The following is a 19,911-nucleotide window of genomic DNA, read 5'->3' as shown; positions in this document are numbered from 1 at the left end:
CTCCTGTTTCGGCTTCTGTACTAACCCCGTCTTAGCTTTGTATACGAGGGAGAACAAAATCCTGTGTGTTCCTCCCTTACTTTCCCGACCTTGTGTGTGTCAGATACTGATAGAGTTCTGTCTGCAGCACGGGTCTTTCCCAAAACACGCAGAATGCAATTTGGAAACAGTCGACATCCGTACATATTTAACGTTGTCCAGAACTACCACCGTCATTCCAAAGCTAGCGCATTTCCCTAGTAATTAGTAACAAGCACCATAAAAATCATGTTGCTTTACAAAAACAAACCAAAGTCCTTTTGTGTCGTTGCCCCACAGGGCTCTGTTTAAATTCCTAAGCCTGTCCCTGGGTGCACACGGCAGTGCCGGACTCCTGTGCTGGGCTGTGTGCAAGATTCAGGCCTCGCTGAGTGTGAGCCCGCTCAGAAGTAACGTGTGCACACCCTATCTTCCTCCTACAAGGGTCTCTCTTGTATGATTTTTATTTATTTGAGAGGCAGAGTTACAGACAGAGAGAGGGGTCTTCATCTGCTGGCTCACTCCCCAAACGGTGGCAACGGCCAGGGCTGGGCCAGTCTGAAGCCAGGAGCCAGGATCTCCATCCAGGTCTCCCACGTGGGTGCAGGGGCCCAAGGACTTGGGCCATCTTCTACCGCTTTCCCAGGCCATCAGCAGGGAGCTGGATCAGAAGAGGAGCAGCCAGGACTCGAACCCACACCCATATGGACATGAACTAGGGTGCTGGCCCCCTGCAAGGGGGTTTCAACCCTGCCTGTCCCTCCCCCATGCTCCTTCTCTCTTCACAAACTCCAGCCTCCTCCAGAACCAGAATTTTCTCTGCCGCTCCCCACCACAGCCCCCGGCCACCCGCAGCACCTGGGAGAGGTCCAGCTGTTGGAGTGACAGGCGGAGCCGTCGCGCTGTTCGGCTGTCCTGAAGTCTATGCCCCAAGGCTGAGAGCCTGGCCCACACGAGACCCCCAAGAGCTGACTGGCTCTTGGAGCTAACACCTGCAGATGTGATGAGTGTCAGATAAGTAAGGAAAGGGAGAAGACAGGAAACCTGAACTTGAACTTCACAAGAGCTGCCTAAGGCGGATGCAGGGGAGCTTGAGCTTCCGGCCCTCTGGAGAAGAAGAATTCCCGTCCTGAGCCACGGCCCTGAGACTCTGGGAGGTGACACCATGTCCAAGGTGTTCTATTTCAAAAATACATACATGTGTACACAACACGCATACACACGTGTACACACACATGCAGTTCATGGAATTGCATATTATTTTAAAAAGTGTTGATTTCAAAATGGCACCAAAATTTCTTTCAATTCCATTTTTCATAAACTTTTCTAAGTACCCTTGTGTATCTGTGTGTATGTGTACAGTAGTTACATACCTACATATGTGTAGAACATTGTCATCCAGAAAGGTAACATTTCTTAAAAACATCGACATAAAATGTTGTTGAATAAGAGTTAACTTTTTAAGCAGCCCTTCCTAAATTAATAAAAGTGAACCCTGGTAAAGAAATGGAATTCTTTACAGACGCCAGCAAGTCTCTCGTGGTGATACTCGGGCCTTCCCAAGTCCCTTCCTGAGGCCAACCTCAGGTGGGTCCCATGGCTGTGCCAATGCTGTGCCCGATGCTGTTCTGGGCTGCGTCGGGGCTGTCGGATACTGTGCTGGGCGGTGTCAGATGCTGTGCTGGGCTGTGCTGGGCTGTGCTGGGCTGGTACCAGATGCTGTGCCAGGCTGTGCTGGTGCTGTGCCAGATGCTACACTGGGCTTTGTCGGATCTGTGCCAGATGCTGTTCCTGGTGCTGTGCCGGGCTGTTCCTGGTGCTGTGCCGGGTTGTTCCTGGTGCTGTGTGGGATGCCATGCTGGGGCTGTGTGGGATGTTACACCGGGTGCAAGGGGAAATACAATGAATCTGATACGGTGCCTGTCCTCATAGGCTGGCCCTAGCAGGTGTGACTTCCATTCAGTTAACTAATTGTCACACAACGTGCTGCTGTTACAAAGAGATGCAGAGTCATAAAAGGGGCCAGTGCTGTGGTGCTGTAGGTTAATCCTCCGTCTGTGGCGTCGGCATCCCATCTGGCTGCCAGTTCGAGTCCCGGCTGCTCCCCTCTGATCCAGCTCTCTGCTGTGGCCTGGGAAAGCAGTGGAAGAGAGCCCAAGTCCTTGGGCCCCTACACCCACGTGGGAGACCTGGAGGAAGCTCCTGGCTCCTGGCTTCAGATCAGCACAGCTCCAGCCATTGCAGCCATTTGGGGAGTGAACCAGCAGATGAAAGATTTTTCTTTCTGTCTTTCCCTCCGTCTGTAACTCTAACTCTCAAATAAATAAATTAAAAAAAAAAATCTTAAACAAAAATTGTCATAAAGGGAGGGCACTTTGTTCTTGGAAGGAATGAGAAAAGCTCCAAGGAAGACAGGGCTTTGGGGGAGCATCTCACTCCCCTGTGTGCGTCTGGGCCGCGTGGAGCAGGTCCCTTGTAAATGTCAGAAACTCATCACAGCCTGGAGGCTGGGAAGGCTGCGCCCAAGGCTCCCGCGGAAGCACTCTCAGAGAGGGCCGGCCGCTCACGGCTGACGCCGGCCACCGTCCTCTCCACTGGAGCTGAGGGCTCCCTCGAGACCCCCTCACTTCCCAAAGTCCCCGCCTCTCAGTAGTGTCACTCTAGGGGTTAGGTTTGAACGTCTGAATTCTGGGAAGACACAGCATTGCGACCTTAGCACCCTTGGGGTGTGAACTGAGTAAGAAGTCAACAGGGACCAAGACCCCGCACCAGGAGCCGCGGCTTGGCCCAGCGCTTAAGATGCCTGCGTCTCAGGCCGGGGTTCCTGAGTTCGAGCCCCAGCTTGGCCCCTGGGCTCCAGCTTCCTGCTCCTGTGCACCTGGGAGGCAGCAGTGTGGCGCAGGTAACCTGATGCCTGCCACCCACGTGGGAAGTCTGAGCTGAGGTGCTGCACCCCAGCTTCCGTCAGCACAGCCCTGGCTGCAGCAGGCATTCGAGAAGTGAACCAGTGGATGAGATTCTTCTCTCTCTCTCTCTCTCTCTCTCTCTCTCCCTCCCCCCTCTCTCCCTCCCTCCCCCCCCTTGTGTGTGTCTTTTTATATATATATATATCTCTCTCAAGTTAAAAAGAGAAAAGAAATAGACCCAGAGATGGTGCAGATATTACAGTTTACGGACAAGGACATTTAAGAAACCACGATTAATATATTCAAAAAAAGAGGTGAAAAAGAGAATTTCGCAAGACATCTGAAACAGAATATAAGGAGGGTATTTTTTTAACTCAAGGAAAATGGAATTAAAAGAAAATTTTATTTTGGTGAAAAAAAATTTTAATCCATGTGTAGTTTTTCCATAATATGTACTTTCTATGAGCCTTTTGAAGACCTTTGCTATAAAAAGTCAAGTGCACACTCATTCTAGAACTGAAAAATACCTAAAAATAACTCCGTGAGGAGAGTGCGCATGTACAGTTTCACTAAGCAACTAGAAGACGGGCCATCAGACAATATTTAAACCAAATCATACAGAGTAAAGAAATTGTACTTTTTCTAATTTTTGCCATGATGCAGCTCTCTCCAGTCTCTGTCAGTGGGAGAGTTGGCCTCCCATGGCCTCCCATGGCTTCCCGAAAAGCAGAGCTCAGCTTCACCAACTGCACCCTGCCCAGTCTACACTGCTGCGTGTCCTGCTCCCCACCCTCAATGTCCACACTTCCTCGATTCCCTGACCTTGCAGGGTTTCTCTTCCCTGGACTCTGCTTCTATAAATACTGATGGCCGGTCCTGCTACCCCACGCCACTGCTATGCTCCCAGCCGCTGCATCCCGGGGGGCGGGGGGGGCGTGGCACTCGAGAGCTGAACCTCCCTCCTCCTGCCTGGAGGGACAGGTTCGCTCACTGAGCTGTGAGGTTGGAAAGTCTCCTCCACCCCCACCCAACCCCTCCCCATGCTTGAAGGGAGGGTGTATGGCTTCAGACGTGGGCTGAGATGACACCGGGGACTGGCTAGAAAGCAGTCACCATTATGGTTTGTATGGGCTCTGACCCCAAAGCCAGCAGTCAGCGGTGGTAAGAGGGTAGAAACTTAGCCGGTTATGGTGTCTTAGAGATGGGCCTGGCGAGGGGTCTGTCAGTCATGGGGCACGCGTGCTCTGCAGGGACGTCTCTCATGAGGGTTGTTCTCAAAGCTCCACGTGGGCCCAGCCTCTCTGTCTCCTGCCTCGCCTGCGATCCTTCCTCCTCTGCACCACCACCACCTCCACCCTGCCCAGGTGCTGAGCCAATGGAACCGTCGCAGGTGTGAGCGGGGGCTGGGCATAGCGGGGCAGTGGGGTAAGCCACCTGCATCCCATGTCGAAGAGCCTGGTGTTGAGTCCCGCCTCCACTTCTGATCCGGCTTCTTGCTCACGTGCACCCAGGGAGGCAGCAGGCAGTGGCTCCAGCACTTGGGTCCTGCCACCCACATGAGAGACCCAGATGGAGCTCCTGGCTCCTGGCTTTGGCCTGCACCTGTCCTAGTTGTTGTTGGCATTTGGGAGAATGAACCAGCATATGAAATATATGAAATCAATCAATCAATCTCTCTCCCACTTCTGACTCCAGCTTCCTGCTAATGCAGACCCTGGGAGGCAGTGGTGATAACTCCAATAGCTGGGTCACTGTCTCCCATGTGGAGACCGAGGTCCTGGCTCCCAGCGTTAGCCCCGGCTGATGCTTAGTGAGCACTTGAGGAATGAGCCAGTGCATGAGAGCTCTCTTTCTGTCTATCAAATAATATTTTTTTAAAAAGTTAAATTCGTGGAAAAATGCATACTAAGAAAAAACTATGCATGGATTATAAAAATTTTTTGCATCAAAATAAACTTTGATTTTCATTTCCCATGAACCTCTGAATGGACCCTCATACAATAACACAGAAAATTCTGGAAACTCTTCCGGTGCCTCCCCGCCTGCTTCAATGGGGCGCTTATGTTTATTAAAATGACTTCCTTGACCAGGGGAAAGTGAATGCCTGCCCCTTCTCAGGGTACCAAGTCTCCACACTGCTCCAGCACCCTGATGCCTCAAACTAGCAACCAGTTGCTAGGAGACGGCAGGAGCCTCTCCACGTGAGGGTGCCTTCGGGTCCGCATCCTGGCCAGCCCACCCGCACACTGAGGAAAGCAACGTGGACACCGCACGCCCGGTTCCCCACCTCAGAGACGGCTCTGCAAGTGTCACTGGTCTCGGAACAAAACTCCTGTTGAACATCTAACAAAATAGAGCCCTGACATTTCCGCCGCGTGCACGCTTCGGAGAAGCAGTGGAGCTGTCCGGCCCTGAGGGTGCTGGCGGAGAAACACCCAGGACGTCCAGGGGGCTTTTTCCTTGGCGCTTTCATTTTCCTTCCAGAACTGTGAAGAGGATGGCTCAGGTCCCAGGAGAAACCCGAGAAACTAAAGGACCAGGAAACTCCGTGTCCCTGAATCTCTGAAGGCTGCTTTGCCCGGTGCCCTGGACCCAGGAGAGCGCTGGGTCTCGTAGAAGATCCAAGTAGATGTTGAAAGCCTGCACGTGGTCACACAAGAAGTGTGCAGCGTCGGCATGAGATCCTCTAATGCAGCATGTCAGGGAGGGGAGATTGGGGTCTCTCCGTGGCCAGAGGCCCCTCCGCACGGCCCCTGCGCACACAGGAATCCTGTCGGCCTCTTGTGATCCCACCCAGGATTTCCTGAGGTTTTCTACCTGAGACAGGCTGACCCATGGTACCCTCGGACCTCGCCGTTACACCTGAAATAGCTGGCAGGACGAAGGCGCAGTCCACCGTGCCAGACTCAGCTATGTCCTACCAGGCCCTCGCGCGGAACCTCTGCCTGAAACCCACTCCTAGCACTGAGGGTTTTTGTGTTTCAGATTTATTTATTTCATTTGAAAGTCAGAGTTACACAGAGAAGGGGAGAGAGAAGGAAGGGGAGAGAGAGAGGGAGAGGGAGGGAGGGAGGGAGAGAGAGAGAGAGAGGAGAGAGAGCTCTTCCATGCACTGTTCACTCCCCAGATCACAGCATCAGCTGGGGCAGGGCCAGGGCTGCAGCCAGGAGTTTCATCCGGGTCTCTCATGTGGGTGCAGGGGCCCAGACACCTGGGCCCTCTTTCACTGCCTTTCCCAGGCCATTAGCAGGGAGCTGGATTGGAAGTGGAGCAGCCAGGACTCGAACTAGTGCCCATATGGGATGCTGGTGTCACAGAGGCTTAACCTACTACACCACAGCACTGGCCCCAAGATTTTTTTTTTTTAGTTCTTATCTTGAAACAAAAAAATGTTTATAATATTTGTAAAGCCAATTAAATACACAATTTCAACTTCCTGTTGTTTTCTAGTTAAACTATCTATGAATGGTCTTGGAACAATTCATAGAAAACACATTATGATAGACTCCGCATGGGTTTTATTAGATCTTTTTTGCAGCAAAGTAATCTTAGCTTTTCATTCCATTTTTCCGTGAGCATTTTGAAGTTCCTCATTTAATGTGACGGTTATTTTAGCATAACCTTTGTTCTTAGTACAGTCTAGTTCCTTTGGATATATGCAGGGTTTCTTTTCATTTTTAAAGAGATTTTATTTATTTGATTTATATGGAAGTACACAGAGGCAGAGAGAGAGCTCCCATCTGCTGGTTTACTCCCCAAATCCTTGTGACAGGTTGGGCTGGGCCAGGCCAAAGCCAGGAGCTAGAAATTCAATGCAGGAATCTCAAGTGGTCGGCAGGGATGCAGCTACCTGAGCCATTACGGCTGCTGCCCAGGTGTGCACTAGCAAGCTGGATTCTGGAGCGGAGCCAGGATTTGAACCCAGGCACTCTGGACCTGGGACACAGCATCCCAACCAGTGGCTCAAGAGCTGCCTGAAGACCTGCCTCTCCGCTCCCACTCCATCATTCACCAACTCATTGTGAGTTCCATCCCAGAGAGGGCCTACTTTTTTTTTTAAAGAGAAAGTTACAGAGAGAGAGAGAGAGAGTGAGAGAGAAAGAGAGGTAGAGAGAGAGAGAGGTTTTCCATCCGCTGGTTCACTCCCCAGTTGGCCACAACAGCCGCAGCTGAGCTGATCCGAAGCCAGGAGCCAGGATTTTCTTGGTCTCCCACATGGGTGCAGGGGCCCAAGGACTTGGGCCATCTTCCACTGCTTTCCCAGGCCATAGCAGGGTGCCGGATGGGAAGTGGAGCAGCGGGGACTCGAACAGGCACCCACATGGGATGTTGGCACCGTAGGTGGCTGTTTTACCTGCTACACCATAGTGCTGGCCCCCGAAGGCCTACTTTTAACATTTTTGCCCAGATTGCACATCTTGGCTATGTTAGCATCAGACTTCAAAATCGTTTCTAGGAAATTCTGTGGGGATCCATGGATGTCCGTGGGTGTCGCGCTGTCAGCTAGCATCTGTTTCTGGATGGCTTGACTGTCGGCTGTTCATCCCGTCTTCCCTTGTCAGTTTTAATAATGACATGAGTGCTTGTTGATAAGTAAACTTGCCCATTCATAGTGTTTCTGGTTGTTAAAATCTATGTAGGGGCCAGCATTGTGGTGGAGCAGGTTAAATAGCCCATGTGGGCACTGCTTCGAGTCTCGGCTGCTCCACTTCATATCCAGCTCCCTGCCAATGAGCCTGGGAAAGCAGTAGAGAATGGCCCAAGAGCTTGGGCCCCTGCACCCACATAGGAGACCTGGAAGAAGCTCCTGGCTCCTGGCTCTTGGCTTCGGATTGGCCCAGCTCTGGGCATTGTTGTCATTTGGGGAGCAAACCAGCAAATGGAAGATCACTGTCTGTCTGTCCCTCTCTGTCAATCTGCCTTTCAAATAAATTTTTAAAAATTAATTTGTTGGCCGGCGCCATGGCTCACCAGGCTAATTTTCTGCCTACGGCACTGGCACCCTGGGTTCTAATCCCAGTTGGGGCTCCGGTTCTGTCCCGGTTGCTCCTCTTCCAGTCCAGCTCTCTGCTGTGGCCCGGGAGTGCAGTGGAGGATGGCCCAAGTGCTTGGGCCCTGCACCTGCATGGGAGACCAGGAGAAGCACCTGGCTCCTGGCTTCGGATCTGCGCAGCGTGCCGGCTGTAGCGGCCATTTGGGGGGTGAACCAACGGAAGGAAGACCTTTCTCTCTGTCTCCCTCTCTCTCTGTCTAACTCTGCCTGTCAAAAAAAAATTAATTTGTTTCCTCCACCCTAGGCATTCTTCCTACTCAGCTCCCAGAGCCTGGCTGAGCCCCTTGCCGGCAGCTGCTGGACCCCTACACACCTTCCAGGAGCCCTGGTGCTCCCCTTTGGTCTTGAGGACACAGAGTGGGGCCGAGGAGGGGCTGTAGCTGAGTGTCAGGTGATGCAGGCACCGGGGTCCCCCCCACACACACACCATGGCACAAGGGTGCCTCTCCTGCCTGGGGGTGAAGGGTCGTTTGGTTGCAGGAAGGGATAGTGCTCCAGAACACCTGCTGGCCAGGCACACCTGGCCTCCCTGCCAGACCCCAGGGCTTCCATATGGCCTAGGGAGGCATCCTAATAAGTAATGCCTCTTACACCCGTTTTCTTCTATGAACTCAGCAACCACGTGGCAATGTTTCCCTCCCCCCAGGGAGGAGAGCTCCAGCCTGGGGAGGGGTAGACAGGAGACCCACTTATCTGACAGCCCTCGACTCTTCCGGATCTTACTGTTTAAAAAATTTTATTTTTATGCATTTGAAAGGCAGAGTTACAGAGAGAGAGAGAGAGAGAGAATTCTTCCATCCGCTAGTTCACTCCCCAAATGGCCACAACAGCCGGGGCTGGGACAGGCCAGAGCCAGGAGCCAGGAGCGCCGTCTGGGTCTCCCATGTGGGTGCCCCAGTACTAGGCCATATCCTGCTGCCTTCCCAGGTGCATTAGCAGGGAGCTGGATCAGAAGCAGAGCAGCTGGGACTCGAACCTGCACTGTGACTGGCATGGCAGGCAGTGCCTTAAACCGCTGTGCCACAACACCGGCCCCATGGAAGTCACTTTTAGGGTCAACGCCACTGGTGCTTTTGCCTGTAGGCACCGTGCCGCCCGGGGTTGGGGGGTGTAGACGGTTCCCTGTTGGAGGAGCCGGTGGCCCAGTCCCGGTGCTGTCCCCTGAGCTGCAACGGACGTTTTGCCTAAGAGGCTCTGGGCAGAGAAAACGCGGACCATCAGCTGAGCGCCCTCTTCCCTCGGAATGGCCCTCCAGCTCACGCCAGCACTCGGGCGGATTCCTCTGGCTTTGAGGGCTCTGTACTCCAAGTCCAGCCGCGAGCAGCCGCCGCGAGCGGGGCCTGCCGTCCCCGGCGGCAAGTCCGGGCGCGGACGGCAGAGGGCGCCAGCTGCCTGCTGTTGGAGCTGCGCGGGGCTCCCGGAGGGCGGTGCCGGCCCCTGGGCCCGGTTTTCCTTGGCGAACGCCTGTGAGGGGCAGAGCGAACCTCGAGGGTATGCTGCGTTTCCTTGAGAGCCTGGGTCCGCGCCCCGCGCTTCTGTCCCTCACTGCTGGGTTTATCAGAGGGACTTCACCCTCTGGCCGGCTCTGAAGGGTTCGTCCGAGAAAGTGCGCACAGGAGTGGGAGGTGCGCACAGGAGTGGGAGGTGTGCACAGGTGTGGGAGGTGCGCACAGGAGTGGGAGGTGTGCACAGGAGTGGGAGGTGTACAGAGGTGTGGGAGGTGTACAGAGGTGTGGGAGGTGTGCACAGGAGTAGGAGGTGTGCACAGGAGTGGGAGGTGTGCACAGGAGTGGGAGGTGTACAGAGGTGTGGGAGGTGTACAGAGGTGTGGGAGGTGCGCACAGGAGTGGGAGGTGTACAGAGGTGTGGGAGGTGTGCACAGGTGTGCAGAGGAGTGGGAGGTGCAGAGGTGTGGGAGGTGTGGGAGGTGCACACAGGAGTGGGAGGTGCACACAGGAGTGGGAGGTGTACAGAGGTGTGCACAGGTGTGGGAGGTGTACAGAGGTGTGGGAGGTGTACACAGGTGTGGGAGGTGTGCACAGGAGTGGGAGGTGTGCAGAGGTGTGGGAGGTGTGCACAGGTGTGCAGAGGAGTGGGAGGTGCAGAGGTGTGGGAGGTGCACAGAGGTGTGGGAGGTGTGCAGGTGTGGGAGGTGCACAGGTGTGTGAGGTGTGCACAGTTGTAGGAGATGTGGGAGGTGTGGGAGGCGCTGAGTCCTCATTCCCAAGCTCCTTGTGCAAATGAAGCAAATGGCCCCTCAGCCACTCTCTGATAATACCTGATTGTTTTAAATGTGCTTTTTTTGCGAGAGTCAAAGAACACACCCAAACGCCTGCAACAGCTGGGCACTACCTCCGGGCCTCCTGTGTGAGTGGCAGGAACTCCGCTGGGCCATCACTGCGGCCCCGCCCCGTGGCAGGAGCCAGAGCTGCCGGGAGCTGAACCCAGACACCATAATGCAGGGTGTGGACGGCTTCTAGGCTCGAAAGTAGTTCTTAAAGCAAGGCACCTGCATGCTTCAGGCTGCAGTTCCCAGAAGGGCCTGGCCTGGATCAGAGCAGTGAACCAGAACCGAGGCGGAAATGACTCAAGCGGCAGGGGGCAGGGGCCACGCTGTGGCGTAGCGGGTAAGGCCGCCGCCTGCAGTGCCGGCATCCCATATGGGCGCCAGTTCGAGTCCCGGCTGCTCCACTTCCGATCCAGCTCTCTGCTATGGCCTGGGAAAGCAGTGGAGGATGGCCCAAGTCCTTGGGCCCCTGCACCCACGTGGGGGACCCGGAGGAAGCGCCTGGCTCCTGGCTTCGGATCAGCCCAGCTCTGGCCGTGGTGGCCATCTGGGGAGTGAACCAGTGGATGGAGGTGCTCATGCTCTCTAACAACACCCCCAACCCTGTCTCCCTCTCTGAAACTCTGGCTTTCAAAGTAAATAAATAAATCGTAAAAGCGGCAGCAGGAGGCAGAGGCTGCCTCGCTTTGCTCCTGAGCTGCACCTCGGCCTGGGCCGGTTTCTTGCATCTCCTGCCGTGGAGCCTAATTCTTTGCACCTCCTGCCAGCCTGGTCTCCATGGCTGTCCTGGGGCAGGTGCTGTGCATGTCTTGAACTCAGCACCAACACAGGAGAGCATTTCAAAAAGGTCATGGACAATGCGTATCATGAAGGAGCTACCATGGGTTCGCAGCCTTGTTGCACCCACGATAAGTGTTTGGTTTGACCAGGGTTAGGAAGTGCTCCCGCTGTCCCACGTCCTTCACGCGGGTTCTCTGGTCGCTGTTCAAGGTCCCTTCTTGGTCCTCTGTGGCGTCCCAGTCACAGCCCCTCAGCTTTCACCCGGGTTCCAGGAGACTGAGCCGGAAAACTACCCATCTGCTGCTGTGGGGGCGGAGGGATCCCAGCTGATGGTGTTTGTCAGCCTCTGCCTTTATCCAGCCCAGGCACAAGCAGCCCAGGGCTGAAGGACTCCTCACTGGCTGGACGGGGCTCAGCAGGGGGCCCTGTTAAGGATGTCGGATCCCAGCCTGGGTGGCCTGTGTGGTGCATGTCCTCAACCCCAGCCAATCTGTGCCCGTGTGTCCTTCCTGGGGAACATGAATCACATTTTTTAAAGAAAGGTTTTATTTATTTGAAAGGCAGAGTGACAGAGAGAGAGAGAGAGAGAGAGAGAGAGAGAGAGAGAGAAAATGCACTTCCATCCACTGGTTCACTCCTCATGAGGCCGCAACATCCAAAACTGAGCCGGGTTGAAGCCTGGAGCCTAGAACTCCATCCAGCTCTCCCACGTGGATGCAGGGACCCAAACACTTGTGTCATCTTCTACTGCTTTTCCAAGTACAGTAGCAGAGAGCTGGATTGGAAGCGGTGCAGCCAGGACTCGAACCAACGCCCACATGGGATGTCAGCATAGCAGGTGGCGGCTCAACCCCCGGAGCCACAGTGCCGGCCCATGAACTGCATTGTCATGTGACACATTTGGAGGGGGAGCCCCTCTGCTAAATGACTGAGCTGCCATTGTGGAAACCTCCCAAGGCGTCCCATGTGGAGAGATGAAATCTGCCCGGGATCAGTGTCCGGTCTTCTGCCCACCGCCCCTGTGGACAGGAGAAGGACTGTCCTGCAACTCGTGGAAACGTCTCCGGCATCGGGGTCTCCTCTGAGCTCACATTGGGGGGGGCAGCGCATAGAAACACGGTGGCCATGTGGGGCTGTGTTGTGAGGGTCCCCGCCTCTGGACCCGGAGCAGCGGCCACTTGGGCCACCCTGGACCCAGGCAGGCACAACCAAGGTGGCCAGCAGCTGGGAGCCCACGGATGCGGGGGGAAGGCAGCCACCTCCAAAGGGTTGAAGGCTTTCCTTGGGGGCTCCTGAGGGTGGGGTCAGGCCCAAGGGGCTGGGGGCCTCCTTGGTCCTGGATTCCACAACAGAGCTGAGTTCAAGCCCAGTGGAATGAGTTGGCGTCTCCTTAGCCCTTCCCAGACATAAAACAGGGAACCTGGTGCTCCTGGGTTATCCCGCGTGAGGGTCGTTGACATGGCGTGCCCAGCACAGTGCCAGAAACCACGTCAGCGCTGCTTCCGACACTTCGACCTGCCCTCCCCCCAGAGTGCAGTTTTGGCTTCATGAATATTTATGAATATTCAGGGTCTGATACTGCACACGTGATGCTTCTGTACACTTGGCAGCCCAGCTAGACTGATTGCAAGTTCAGGGATACTTCAGAAAGTTCATGCAGGGCTGGGCGTTGGGGGTGGTAGCTAGGCTGCTGTTTGGGCGCCCCACGTCCGTATCGGAATGCCTGGGTTCAAACTCCAGCTCTGCTCCAATTCCGGTTTCTAATGCACACCCAGGCAGGCAGCAAACGACGGATCAGTGGTCGGGTCCCTGCCAGTCATGTGTGAGACCAGGGTGGAGCCCTGGGGGCTCCCGGCCGTGCTCCGGCTGTTCTGAGCATTTTAGGGGTGTGAACCATGGCGTGGAAGAGCTAGCTCTCTGCCTCTCGAGTCAATGATTTGTTTAGACGCTTGTGGAAAAGATAAAATGGGAAGGTAAATTTGCTACGCTGGAAAACAGTTCTGAAATCCACGCAGAGTCTTTTTTTTTTTTTTTTTTTTTTTTTTTTTTTTTTGACAGGCAGAGTGGACAGTGAGAGAGAGAGACAGAGAGAAAGGTCTTCCTTTGCCGTTGGTTCACCCTCCAATGGCCGCCGCGGCCGGCGCACTGCGGCCGGCGCACCGCACCGATCCGATGGCAGGAGCCAGGAGCCAGGTGCTTTTCCTGGTCTCCCATGGGGTGCAGGGCCCAAGCACCTGGGCCATCCTCCACTGCACTCCCGGGCCACAGCAGAGGGCTGGCCTGGAAGAGGGGCAACCGGGACAGAATCCGGCGCCCCGACCGGGACTAGAACCCGGTGTGCCGGCGCCGCTAGGCGGAGGATTAGCCTAGTGAGCCGCGGCGCCGGCCAACGCAGAGTCTTCATACCAAGATCCCTTTGCCTCCAGGGAGGCCATAAGGATTTTGTTGTTCCTGCCTTGGAGGTAGAACAGTCTGTCCTTGGCGCCTCTCTGCGTCCCCCACGGGGACCCCTCGCATCACCGCTCTGCAGAGCAGCCAGCCAAAGGGGAGAGGGGGGACACACTGCAGGTGGACACGGGCAGCTGTCCTTAGCCTGGGACAGTGGTCAACCTTGCCCTCCAGCCGTCACAGGCGCTGTGGAAGCAGCGAGCGGCGGGACAGGGCGGGCGGACTGAGAGGCATTCGAGTGCTGGGGGGAGGGGGAAGGCTGGCCCCTGCGCGGACACCAGGCTGAAGGCTTTTCTTGAGTCACTTCCTGTTCCCCCTCGCAGTCAGTTTCCCGGCAAGTTAAGGATCTGAGCCCAGCCGGGAGACATCAGAGGATTAAGCCCAGAGGCCTCCCGCACAGCGCTCACACCCAGCCTGGAGGGATGGATTCAGGGCTGCTCCCAGTACCTGCCGGCCACAGGGAGAGGGCGGCCTGGCTCCACACACCTGGTGTCTGACACAGATCTTCCCTGTGGCCGGGCAGCAGAGGAAGTGGCCCCAGGAGCTTTGGCCGCTACTTCCCGCTGGCTGCACCAGCTGGGACTGGGACTCGCACCTCCCACCTCCCACCTCCCACCAGCTACCTCCTCACTGCCCCTCTTGGGGAGGTCCTAAGGGGCTGCCCAAGCTACAGAGCAAACCTTGCATTCTTGGAATGGGCTGAAGGTGTAGCTGGCTCTTCTTCGGTCCTTAGCCACGGCTGGACCAGGGCAGCCTGGGGATCCCGTCGCACCAGGCCCTCCCAAGACCTCCAACAATCTTCAGCCTTTTCCAAGGAGTTTCTGGGTTGAGATTCTGGGTCTGGGTGACACAGGGGCCGGGCTGAACATGGACGTCCTCTTCCTCCACTGCTGTCTTCTGGTGGCAAAGCAGGACAGCCGGCCCACGCCTTGAGCAAAGGCACAGGGAAGAGTCCAGCACCCGGCGAGCCACAGGCACGGGGCCCTCCCGGGGAGGTGCGAGGCGCACACGGGCCTCCCTGACCCATGCAGAAGCCCATGGAGGCCTCAGCCCCGTGATGATGGGAGGAGCGGGGTGACTGCACCCAGGGGAAGTGAGTGTCCGACTGCTTGTTACCACCCCAGCGGAAGCTCCGGCCATCCATATCCTGCCTGGATATCTCCGAGTCTGGGAGAGGCGAGGGGCTGCGCGGATTCTCCAGCAAGCCTCTCCCTGAGCCGACGGGCCTGGGTCACCTTCCCTTGCCTCTGGACAGTGTGTGAGGAGGGGACGCTCTGACGTTTCTGGGCCGAGTCTTTAAGCAGATGAGCCGCTTCCTTTGGCGCATTTGGAGCTGTCTGCACTGAGCTGAGAATCCAGTGGCTGTTAGGAAGGGCCCATGGAGAGACTTGGAGACCCCATGGGGAGGGAGAAGGCCCCAGCCTCCCACCGTCCCCTTCAAGGTGCTCGGGGTTGTGAGTGCACCACTGTGGACCCCAAACCAGCCCCGCTGGCAGCTCGGGACCGCGGAACCACTCCAGTCCGTGCCCCACGGAGCAAGAGATCGCCCAGCGGAGCCCTGCCTGGGTTCCTGGCCCACGGAGCGGTATGTAATCACCGGCTGTTTAAGTCCTGACTTTTTGGTGGCCGTTGGTACCCAGAATGCTGGCTGGAGGCGGGGCTTCAGACAGGAAGCAGCACTCGGCTGGCAGTCAGGGGTGGGGGTGGGGGTTGGGGGTGGGGGTTGTGGACTTTTGCTGGGGTTTGCACTTGGGATCTGTGCTTGTTTTGCTCCTGTGTGCAGGGCCATGGGGTGTGGTTCCCTGACAGGCAAACCTAGGGGTATCAACCTGGAAGTCTTTCTGATCACTGAAAGTAGCGAGCAGCTTTGGAGTCGTGATACAGACCCAGCAGGGGGATTGTTAGAGCTGCTCTCAGGCCCCACTGTGAACTTGATGTTGCGGTTGGTCCTGTAGAGGGAGGTGGCTCATAGAGGTTATTGGGAAGCTGGCTTTGAAGCAAAGGCTGTAACTGGCATGGGCTAAGCAAGGCTTCGTGGTTACAAAAAGGAAAACCTGGTGTGGCAAGGCTGAGAACCACCGGCCCTTGTCTTGGGAGGGTGGGGTCAGAGCGGCAGAGCGTCCAGGCGTCTCAAACCCGGGAACACCTTCCCGTCTCACACCTAGGCACAATCTGCTGCTCCCTGGCTCAGAAGAGCTGGCCCAGGGCTTGGAAAGCCACGGGCAGAGTTTCTGAAAGAGCAGTTTCATGGCCACCCAGGCCATAAACACGAGAGCTACTTGTAAGATGCTCCAGCTGGGGCCTCCAAGGGGCCTTTAAAAAGCTGATGGACAAGGGCGGGCACCGTGGTGCAGGTTAAGCCACCACTTGCGATGCTGGCGTCCCAGATGGGAGCCCTGATTCAAGTCCCAGCTGCTCTGCTTCTGATGCAGCTCCCTGCTGAAGCACCCGGGCAAGCAGCAGAGCATGGCCCAAGTACAGGGGCCCCTGCCACCCACGTGGGAGACCTGGATGGAGCACCAGGCACCTGGCTTCTGCCGGGGGTTGCAGCCATTTGAGGACGAACCAGCAGATGGAATAGCTCCCTTTCTGTCTCTCTCCCCCATCACTCTGCCTTTAAATTAAAAAGTTGATAGAGCTCTGTATTATCTTTAAATTCCATTTCCCATCAACTTTTTAAGAAAAGGTTTGTTAATGGAGAATGACGGAGAGACAAAGATCTTCCATCTACTGGGTCACTCTCCAATTGACTTGCAAGGGCCCTGGTCTGGGCCAGGCTGAAGCCAGGAGCTTGGAACTCCATCCGGGTCTCTCCATGTTGGGGACAGGGACCCAGGCATTTGGGCCATTTTCCGCTGCTTTCCCAGGTGCATTAGCAGGGAGCTGGATTGGAAGTGGAGCAGCTGGGACTTGAACCAGTGCTCAAAGAGGATGTCGGTGTTGCAGGCAGCAGCTTAAGCTCCATCAACTCTTTATGCCCTGTCGTTTCTAAGCCTGGAGTTCAATGAGAATTGAAGTAACCTCTCCAGGTGGTGCCGATGCAGTAATTCTGAGAACAACTGCTCGGGCAGCTCAGAGCCGCCCTGGCCCAGGACCGGACGGGAAGGTGTCTCTCTGAATGGCTCCCCCGCGGGGAGCACATCTCCTGTGTTAGGAGGCGGGACGTCCGGTCTTTCCTGCCCAGACCTATGGTCCAACTTGGCTGGCACCTAGCGGAGAAGGCCCCTGCGCGTGTGGCCGCTGCTGCACCTCACTCGGAGTGATCACGCTCAGCACTGGGTCAAGGTTGAGCCGGCCCCCCTGAGGCCCTCACAGCTGTTGACTGTGCGCCCATACTGTGTGGGCTCCGCACCGCTCACAGTCCGGGAGGCAGAGCTGAGGCCTTGGTGGCCGCTAAGGCATGAGGGTGGCTTTTCAAGAGAGCGCCACGGGCAAATGTGGCGTCACAGGCATTGTGTTGACAGACCGATCTTTAACATCCAATTATATTTAATGTGTTGTTGAAATGATTTTGGACCTTGGGTGATGACACTGTATTCTGAAAATGGTCAAAAATTGAAAAAAAAATGAACTCACTCTGGAGGTCCCTTTTTCCAAGAGCCCCCAGAAGTGGCCCCCTCCCTTCAGGGACACTGAGTCACCGTCCCTATCCCCTGGCCCTGTTGGAACCAACTGTGCAGCGGTTGGGGTGCCTTGGGCAAGGTCCCGTGCGGCCTGGCTGTGCAGACTCACAGGTGGGCACCGCTGAGATGGAGGAAGTACTGGTTCCTCGCTGCTTCAGGGGCCGGGGGCCTGGTCTGAATCCCAGCTCCACCCTGGACAGCTGTGTGACTGCAGACCAGCCTCCTGTCGTTTCTCGGGCTCGGCGTCTTGCTCTGTAAAGTGGGGGTGTTGGCAGCGAGGACTTGCGAGGACTTGCTGGTGTGCATCATCTGTGTTGTATGTGATTATGTGGGGGGGGAGGGGGGCTGGACGCCACGACATCTGGGGAGAAGTCGAGAGGTCGGATGTTTTACCCCAGGGAGGAAATGGTGTTGGGAGGAGTGGAGCTTGTCCGGTGTGGTCATGGTCATTGCCGTGGAAGAGAGCTCTGTGCAGTCTGGTGACGGGGACTGGGCCAAGTGGCAAAGAGGGAAAGGGAAATGGGTTTTCCCAGAGGAAAAGGGGGAGTTAAGAGTTGAAGTCCAACCAGGGGTCCCTCGGCACCGGGTGTGCCCAAATGCAGGGGGTGGCCTCGTGGCAGCAGCGTGGGAGGAGGGCACTCCTGGCCTGCGCCGTGGAGCTGTGAGCCTGGAAGCTCCCCCCTGGTCTTGGCCGACTCCCAGCCGGGGCTCCTAAGAGCAGAGAGTGGTGTCTTTGCAGAGGGGCTCCTGGGCCGCCTCATTGCAAGCTCGGAGACCACTCGGTCAGCACCGAGCGCAGGAAGTCGGCGCCACGTAACCTGGGTCCTGCCGCTGTGCCTGAGCGAGTGCAGAGGCGCACCACACACTGATACAATTTGATGGTCCTTTGTTGCCGGCGGTGGAGAGTGGGCTCATGCCTTAAAGAACTCTCGACCCCGAAGCCCAAAGCAACAGGGCTTATAAAGGCAGAAACCACAAAATCGGGAGGGGAAACGCATGGTTACTAGGGTCAAGCTGACCTAAAGCCTGTGTAAAACTAATATCAATTATAATCTTAACAATACTAGTTACAATCTTAACAATTTTAATCAATCTTGATGTAAATCCAGGTATTGGCCTAGATCATGTAGACAAAGACGAATTACAATCCTATGAACCCAGGTGCAGCCTATCCGCTTCCACGCCTGAGCGACCATGCTGGGGGGTTTCTGTGCTTTGCCAGGTGCGATGGAGGGGACTGCTGTTGTCTGAGTGCTTGAGATGGCAGTTTGAGACCAGAATCATGGTGGTGGGGGTGGGGAGGTGTGTGCTTCCTCAAGGTGGAGTCTCGGGTGCACCAAAACGGAGTCCCTGCTGTCAAGGGGAAACTTCACGAGGACAGCAGCCATCGAGGCTGAGCACACACTGTTTGTCAGATACTTAAGTGCCCTGAGCAGTGAGGGCCTGCCCCAGCCATCTCCTCTGGACTTGGGAATGTTTGCTGACACCCTCACACCCCACCTTGCGGGTGTCCTGCTGCAGAAGCTAATGTGTTTCAGGGACGTGGCTTCCTGGCAGAGCCTGCTTAACTCGCTGTGTCTACACCGGCTGGGCTGCAGCACTCAGTCTGCTGCACCTACTTGTTGCAGAGCAATGTTTAAGCTTCGAAGGACTGCTTTAAAACACCCGTAAGAGTATTTTCTCAAGAGTAGACTCTGGAGAAAACGGCTAGAGTGAGTTACACATCCATCCCACCTTGCCCTCAGACAAGCGCCTGATCCACCACCCCCAGGCTGCTTTACTAGAAACTTAGAGCTTGCTGTTTGAATCCGAACAGATCTCCCTTCTCAAGAACACTGAAGATCTTTCACTCCCAGGAACACCGGTCACTGTGTGTGTGTGCACACGTGTGTGTGTGTGTGTGTTGGGGGGGGTGTTTGGGGGAAGGAAATGGCTTCCTTGGGTCGGATGATGGGAGCTACAGGACACCCCTTTCTAATGTCTACTTACTGGGTTCCCTAAATGTGTGCAGAGAGCTCAAGGCAGGGTGGAGGCAGTGGTGTTGGAGTGCAGAACCCGTACCCTTCCAAGCCATTACACTTCTGGCACACAGGGAGCTGGCGTTGATTGGCAGGTGGCCACAGCATGAAGCTTCCCTTAAATGCCGAGTTACAGAAATGCCTGGGAGAGATGTGGCTGGATGAACTCATGATTCAGGGATGAGCTGCTGGATCTAACAGGTGTGGGGGCAAGCAGCCCATTTAAAAGAACGAAGCCCTTGGGTTAAGGCCTGGAAATTGCCCCTGTGCAATGTGTCGTGAGACCCCGGGAGGGAAGCATGTGTCCGTGGACAGGGAGCAAGGCACCCAGAGCTCAGGACGTTTTGTCTGGGAGATTCATTCTCTGGTTGAAAAGGGGTTGCAAGGGGTGGGGACTGCGGGGTACAAAGGGCCGTGCGCCCGAAGGCGGCGCTGTGCCTGCAGAGGTGCCGTTTGAACAGCGCAGCGAGCCGCACTCATTTAGGGAAAGTAATGGAAGGCAGCTGAGAGACGGAGCAACGAGCCTGTGATGAGGGGAAGGGAGGCGAGATCTCCCGGGCCCCCAGCGTGACGACTCGGGTGCAGAGATGGATGGAAGAAGTTCGACCTGAGGGACGGCGCAGGCAGGGCAGACGCAGGCAAGGAAGGCAGAGCGCAATGAAGGGGCCACGGCAGCAGAGGAGAAGGAACCCGCCGGTGCAGCTCTCTGCTCGGGGAACCCTTGCTTTCTTCCCTTTGCTGCTGCTGCTGGTTGTTTTTTTTTTTTAAACATGGGATG

The 19,911-nt window shown here is 55.9% G+C and overlaps 1 protein-coding gene across 6 annotated transcripts in view; it reads left to right on the top strand.

The window, feature by feature from the left end:
- The window catches only part of LOC108175891 (serine/threonine-protein kinase MARK2), a 657,969-nt gene that overhangs the window by 58,128 nt on the left and 579,930 nt on the right, over positions 1–19,911 (top strand). The window lies entirely within an intron of this gene.

The sequence above is a fragment of the Oryctolagus cuniculus genome, chromosome 20 (genome assembly GCF_964237555.1).
Source record: "Oryctolagus cuniculus chromosome 20, mOryCun1.1, whole genome shotgun sequence".
Taxonomy (NCBI): Eukaryota; Metazoa; Chordata; class Mammalia; order Lagomorpha; family Leporidae; genus Oryctolagus; species Oryctolagus cuniculus.
This window is presented reverse-complemented; position numbering and strand designations above follow the sequence as displayed.